Genomic DNA, 8,318 nt, shown 5'->3' with positions numbered 1-8,318 from the left:
ATGTGATACCAATTAAAGATAGACAAGAGGCAATTAAAGGATCCAACAAGAGATAATTAATGGACTATTTAGAATTTGAATTTCTCATGAGAAGACATACCACATAGCGACTAGATAAGCTTGCAATATAAATTCTAAGTGGTATTCCCCATGTACCCACCTTTATAGGATTGTGAAGTGCACAAAGCACATCACTCCCCCATAATGGGATATTCCATTAATCTCTCACAAGAGCCAACTAAGAAATAAACAAGATGCAAAAGGCTCAACGCATGACACACACGTACATGATGTGCAAACCAACACACACATACTTGATTGCTCAAGATAATCTAGTTGGAAGCACAACATATACAAACATATGCAAGGAACAAAGCCAAACATGCAAAGGGGCAAGTAACTTTCAATGTAAACAATTTAAGCACGAGTTACCGCAAGGAGGAACATTGGATATAAGATAGAAACTTGATAATCCGAATGACTTGGCTTGAGACCATAAGAATGATGAAGTCCCCTTAATTCTTCATAATGTAGCCAAGTCTCCAATGACCTCCAACATCACCTATTGATCAAGTTTGAGCTTGTTGGTCCCCAACCAAGTTGGGTCCTAAGAGGTTAGTCACAATAGGTTTGGCTACCCAAATGGTTCTTTGCTTCAAACCACTTTGAGTACCAACAAACTTGGCAACCGCATTGCCAACCTTATCCTTCCCAAAAGAATAGACATCATCAATAATAACTGGGTTGGATAAGTTACCACTAGTGCATGAAGAATCAAGGTGACCTTTCTCGCGACATAGGTAGCAATGACTACTCTTCACTTTCTTCTCACTTGATTTCTCAACTTGAGAAGCATAAGCTTGAGTCTTCTTGGGAAGAGGCTTTTCTTCAACTTGAGGTTGAAAATGAGAGTGAACTTGTGGCCGCTTCCCTTGTTGCTTGTCACTAATGGGCTTCTTCTTCAATGGGCAAGATCTAACATGGTGACCTTCTACTTTGCACTTGAAGCAAACAATCTTGGCCGAATTCTTGACTTGTTCTTGGCCCTTCTTTTTGTTCACCTTGGACTTCTTCTTCTTGTTGGAGTTGAATCCAAGTCCACCTTTGTCATTGGGGGATTTTTGCACACTCAAGGTATTGTTGAGTGTGAATTTCCCTTCATGACTCTTTTCCAAGTCTTTCTTCAAAGAAGTGACTTGGGCCTTGAGCTCTTTGATTTCCTCTACATGGTTAGTCTCAACACAAGTACTAGATGAAGTATAAGCTTCATCGTTAGAGCAACAAGGCAAGGAAAGAAATTCATCACAAGATGTACCAACATTATGCATGGATGAATCGCGAGGACTAGCACAAGGCAATATAGCATTTTGAATAAAAGTAGTGCTAGTATCTACATGAGGATCACTAGATGTTACCTTAGCAAGCATGGCCTCATGAGCTAACTTTAGCACATTATGGGATACTAGAAGATCATCATGAGAGCTTGTGAGCTTTACATGATTTTCTTCCAACATCCCATAATTGCTAGATAGCAACTCAAGTTGAGCCCTTAGCTCAACATTCTCCTTCAAAATGGATGCTTCACAAGAGATATAGTTAGTAGCACAAGAATCATCATTAACAACAAGAGGAGAGGACACCTTGGAAAGCTCTTTTGAATACGAAGCTTTAAGTTGAGCATGAGACTCCGTGAGTTTGATGAGCTCACTCTTAATGACCCTTGAGCCATTTTTGAGGTGCTGAAAGTCCCCAAGGAGTTTAGCATGTGCAACTTCAAGCTCCTCATTTTTAATTTCAAAATCATTGGCCACCTCAAGAGCTCTATCACGAGATTCCCTCACTCTAGATAATTCTAGAGCAAAAGTATCCTCAAGAGATTCCTTGGTGGTTTGTTCAAGTTCGAGAGCTTGGGAGAGGTCCGCGATCTCATTAGCGTAATCACGCTCATGACCTTCCATTTTATCAATGGTGACCTCATGCTCCTCAAGAAGAGATTCCAACTCATCAATATATTTCTTGCCCTCAATGGCAATGGACATGATTTCCATGAAGTTGGAACGAGCAATTTTATTTTTATTAAGAGCTTTAAAAACCATTTCCCCCTTAATTTTTAAGGAGGCCACATTATCATTCTCTTCATCATTATCCTTATCATCATTAGCATCAACATCATCAAGAGACATATTGGGTTTCAAAGTAGGAGATACATTTGAAGCCATAGCCATAAGGCAAAAAGCAATAGATGATGATGTAGGATCCCTTGAAGCACCATTTAAAACCACATCTTGTTCCATTGAGTGTTGGGTTTCCTCTACATTGTTAGCACCACAACTCGAGGAAATACAAGCATTTTTATCATAGCAACAAGATATAGCAAGCATATCATCATGAGATTTAGTCAAACAATTTCTACAAGATATGCATGGACTATCAACACAAGCATGTGAAACATGTATGGTGCTCGAAGTGTTAAAGTCCAAAGAAGAAGCATTGCAATAAGATAGTGATGAAGGATCATCCACAATAAGCATACTATCATCATTGCAATGACCAACACTACTCACCATATCATTACCTTGTGGCAAACCACATGTAGGTGAAGTAGAAGAAGTTGAGAAGACTATACGGTCGGATGTGGAGGGAGAACAATCATCCCCACAGAACTTGGACACGCCATATTTATCTTGAAGCTTTGTCCACAACTCATGAGCATCCCGGAACGGCATGAGTTGAAATATAACTACATTGCTCAAAGCATCGAAAAGCACATTAGAAGCTTGAGAATTGAGATAAGAGTTTCTCTCATCCTCTAAAGATAATCTTTGGGGATCCTTTGGAGGAGAAAAACCCATATCTACAATTCGCTCTAAATTTGGGTCCATGACCCTAAAGAGATTAAGCATGCGAATTACCCAAACATCAAAATTTGTGCCATCGAAAGTAAGAGTGTCAGAGAATCCTAATTCCCTAGTTGACATCCTTACTCTCTAGGCGGTTCAGCCCTATAAAGAGAGACGAGGCTCTGATACCAATTGAAAGATCGTGGATGTCGCCTAGAGGGGGGGTGAATAGGCGTTTTAAAATAATTACGGTTTAGGCTTGAACAAATGCGGAATAAACCTAGCGGTTAATTTGTCAAGCACAAAACCTACAACAACTAGGCTCACCTATGTGCACCAACAACTTATGCTAAGCAAGATAGACTACTAGGTGATAGCAAGATATATGATAAGAAACAATATGGCTATCACAAAGTAAAGTGCATAAGTAAAGAGCTCGGGTAAGAGATAACCAAGGCACGCAGAGACGATGATGTATCCCGAAGTTCACACCCTTGCGGATGCTAATCTCCGTTTGGAGCGGTGTGGAGGCACTATGCTCCCCAAGAAGCCACTAGGGCCACCGTAATCTCCTCACGCCCTCGCACAATGCAAGATGCCGTGATTCCACTAAGGGACCCTTGAGGGCGGTCACCGAACCCGTACAAATGGCAACCCTTGGGGGCGGTCACCGAACCCGTACACTTTGGCAACCCTTGGGGGCGGTCACCGGTACCCGTAAAATTGCTCGGGGCGATCTCCACAACCTAATTGGAGACCCCGACGCTTTCCCGGAGCCTTACACCACAATGATTGAGCTCCGAACACCACCAACCATCTAGGGCGCCAAGGCACCCAAGAGGAACAAGCTCTAGGGTGCCCAAACACCCAAGAGTAATAAGCTTCTCAAACTTCACTTCCACGTATCACCGTGGAGAACTCAAACCGATGCACCAAATGCAATGGCAAGGGCACACGGAGTGCCCAAGTCCTTCTCTCCCAATCCCACCAAAGCAACTAATGCTAGAGGAGAAAATGAGAGGAAGAACGAAAGAAGAACACGAAGAACTCCAAGATCTAGATCCAAGGGGTTCCCCTCACTTAGAGGAGAAAGTGATTGGTGGAAACGTGGATCTAGATCTCCTCTCTCTTTTCTCTCAAGAACTAGCAAGAATCATTGGAGGGATTGAGAGTTAGCAATCTCGAAGAAGGTCAACAATGGGGGAAGAACACGAGCTAAAAGGATTAGGTTCATTGGGGAAGAAGACCCCTTTTATAGGTGGGGAAAAATCCAACCGTTATGCTCACAGGCCGCACAGAGCGGTACTACCGCTAGGGCAGAAGTACCCCTTTGAAAAACAACAGCGAGGAGGCAAAAGGCCAGAAGAACTGCCGGAGCGGTACTACCGCTCGTCCTCACGGTACTACCGCTCGACCTCACGGTACTACCGCAAATGGTAGCGGTACTACTGCTTGCGAGCGGTACTAAAAAAATACATCCGGGCCTACCACCGCAAGACTTGGGACGAGTTTTTGGTCCGGAGCGGTACTACCGCTGTAGTAGCCGCGGTAGTACTGCTCTGGAGCAGTAGTAAAAAATTACATCCGCTCCAATTCGCGGTAGTACCGCTGCAGCCTTTTCAGAACACCAAAACTGACACAACTTTTGCAAACGGACTTCGAATTCGATGAAACCAAGTTTGTTGGAAAGCTAGAGACAAGGGCTAACACAATATTGAAAGAAATATCAATAAGAAGCAAATTGGAAAAGGCCCATAAGAAAATGGTGAGGACCCTTCCTCGGATAAGACCGGTAAAACCTACAACACCGAAAACATCATAGAAGACGCATGCGAACTCCGTTTTCGATGAAACCAAGTTTGTTGGAAAGATAGCGACAAGGGCTAACATAATCCTGAAAGAAATAACAATAAGAAGCAAATTAGAAAAGTCCCATAAGAAAATGGTGAGGACCCTTCCTCGGATAAGACCGATAAAACCTACAACACCGAAAACATCATAGAAGAAGCATGCGAACTCCGTTTTCGATGAACTCAAGCTTGTCATCAAGATGACAATAAGCTCTAAGACTCACAAAGAGAACCAAACAAGAACCAAGAAACATGATGCAAGGGTGCAATGGTTTGAGCTCTCGACGAACGATACAATCAGGCTACTCACTTGAGAGCCCCCCTTGATAGTACGGATATCGATCCTATAACCCGGTCTCCCAACTACCACCATGAGACCGGTAAAATAGAAAACCTATCAAGGGCAAACCTTTGCCTTGCACATGATCCACTTAAGTTAGATGATGACGATCTTGTCCTCCTCAAGATGGACCACCTTTCTTGATTGTGTTGGGTCGATGAAGACTAGATGATTGCTCCCCCATACTCCACTATGGGTGAGCCACTCTTCGGCACATCTTCACAAGTCCATTGACACCACAATGGATGGAAAGCTTCAAGCACTTGATCTCTTCGTGATTCTCCACTTGAAATTGCACACGGCAATCTTGATGATGATCACCACTTGATGTCATCCTTCCCATGGGTTGTATGATATCATCCTCTTGAGGCAAGCCCATGGACACGTACCTAACCCCACATAGACTCTCATGTAGACCATGGGTTAGTACACAAAGTGCAATGGACAATGCTTACCATACCATGGGATCACTTGATCCCTCTCGGTACATCTTCTACTCTTTGTGAGTTGATCAACTTGATTCACTCTTGACTTAGTCTTGATCAACCTTGAATCTTTCCAACTCTCTTCGTTTGGATGATGTCTTGAAGGTAAACATGAATGATCACACAATCTTCTTCTTCAAGACATGCTTGCAATAAGCTCAACTCTCAAATGACCAATCTTTGGATAATTCCTTGAATAGCACCTTGGTCGACACAAACTCTCCTTGAAACCAACACATGTACTCCAAGAAAAGCCTATGGACAAAACCTTCAAATATAACTCAAGGAAACCATTAGTCCATAGAGATTGTCATCAATTACCAAAACCAAACATGGGGGCACCGCATGTTCTTTCACTTGCCAAGGAGTCTAGGTTTCACAAGAAGACCAGGCATATCAAACGTCGCTTCAACTCCATTCGTGAAAATGTTCAAAATGGAGGCGTAGATATTTGTAAAGTGCATAAAGACTTGAATGTCACAGATCCGTTGACTAAACCTCTTCCTCGAGCAAAACATGATCAACACCAGAACTCTATGGGTGTTCGATTCATCACAATGTAACTAGATTATTGACTCTAGTGCAAGTGGGAGACTGTTGGAAATATGCCCTAGAGGCAATAATAAAATGGTTATTCTTATATTTCCTTGTTCATGATAATTTTCTATTGTTCATGCTATAATTGTATTATTCGGAAATCATGATACATGCGTGAATACATACACCACAACATGTCCCTAGTGAGCCTCTAGTTGACTAGCTCGTTGATCAACAGATGGTCATGGTTTCCTGACTATGGACATTGGATGTCATTGATAACGGGATCACATCATTAAGGGAAAGATGTGATGGACAAGACCCAATCCTAAGCATAGCACAAGATCGTGTAGTTCGTCTGCTAGAGCTTTTCTAATGTCAAGTATCTTTTCCTTAGACCATGAGATTGTGCAACTCCCGGATACTATAGGAATACTTTGGGTGTGCCAAACGTCACAACGTAACTGGGTGGCTATAAAGGTGCACTATGGGTATCTCCGAAAGTGTCTGTTGGGTTGGCACGAATCAAAACTGGGATTTGTCACTCCGTATGACGGAGAGGTATCTCTGGGCCCACTCGGTAAGACATCATCGTAATGAGCTCAATGTGACTAAAGGTTTCGTCACGGGATGATGTGTTACGGAACAAGTAAAGTGACTTGCCGGTAACGAGATTGAACGAGGTATTGGGATACCGACGATCGAATCTCGGGCAAGTAACGTATCGATTGACAAAGGGAATTGTATACGGGATTGGTTGAATCCTCGACATCGTGGTTCATCCGATGAGATCATCATGGAACATGTGGGAGCCAACATGGGTATCCAGATCCTGCTGTTGGTTATTGACCAGAGAGTTGTCTCGGTCATGTCTGCATGGTTCCCGAACCCGTAGGGTCTACACACTTAAGGTTCGATGACGCTAGGGTTATTAGGAAGATTTGTATGTGATTACCGAATGTTGTTCGGAGTCCCGGATGAGATCCCGGACGTCACGAGGAGTTCCGAAATAGTCTGGAGGTGAAGATTTATATATGGGAAGTCATCATACGGTCACCAGAAATATTCGGGGGTATACCGGTATTGTACCGGGACCACCGGAGGGGTTCCAGGGGTCCACCGAGAGGGTCCACCTGCCCCGGAGGGCCTTATGGGCTGTAGGTGGAAGGAAACCAGCCCCTAGCAGGCTGGGCGCCATCCCCCTAGGGCACATGCGCCTAGGGTTTGGGGGGAACCCTAAAGGGGGGCGCCCCCCTTGCTTGGGGGGCAAGCCCCCTCCCCCTTGGCCGCCGCCCCCCTCTAGATCTTATCTAGAGGGGCCGGCCCCCTTCCCCTTCTCCCTATAAATAGAGGGGTGAGGGGAGGGCTGCAGCACCACATCCAAGGCGCGGCCCTTCCCCTCCCCAACACCTCTCCTCCTCCGCGTGAGCTTGGCGAAGCCCTGCCGGAGAACTGCCACTCCATCACCATCACGACGTTGTGCTGCTGTTGGAGCCTTCTTCCTCAACCTCTCCCTCCTCCTTGCTGGATCAAGGCGTGGGAGATGTCACCGGGCTGCATGTGTGTTGAACGTGGAGGCGCCGTTGTCCGGTGCTTAGATCGGATTCGGCCGCGATCTGAATCGCTACGTGTACGACGCCTCCAACCGTGTTCTTGTAACGCCTCCGACTCGCGATCTTCAAGGGTATGAAGATGCACTCCCTTCTCTCTCGTTGCTAGTTACTCCATAGATTGATCTTGGTGATGCGTAGAATTTTTTTTAATTTCTACAACGATCCCCAACAGGCCGGGCATCATCGACAACAAATACTATATGCCGCAAAAGTAAAGTAACATTTTTTAAATGATGGATTGTGATTTCATATATGCAAATTTTAAATTTTATAACTAAAACTAACATTTCTAATATTTCTATAACTAAAAATAACATTTCTAATATTTCTATAACTAAAAAACATTTCTATATAACTAACATTTCTAATATTTCTGTATAACTAACATTTCTAATATTTCTATAACTAAAAAACATTTCTATATAACTAACATTTCTAATATTTCTATAACTAAAAAACAGAAAAATTGCTAACATTTCTATAACAGTGTGTGTGTGTGTGTGTGTGGACATGGCGGCCGGGGCAGGAGCTCACCGGCGAGGCGCTGCGGCGGGCACGGAGACGGGCAGTGATGACGGGGACGGGGCCGGGCCGGGTGGGGACGACGGGAGGACGGGGCGGGGCGCGGCGACGGGGACGTGGGCAGGCCGGGC

Source organism: Triticum dicoccoides, chromosome 2A, assembly GCF_002162155.2.
Source record: "Triticum dicoccoides isolate Atlit2015 ecotype Zavitan chromosome 2A, WEW_v2.0, whole genome shotgun sequence".
NCBI lineage: Eukaryota > Viridiplantae > Streptophyta > Magnoliopsida > Poales > Poaceae > Triticum > Triticum dicoccoides.
This window is presented reverse-complemented; position numbering follows the sequence as displayed.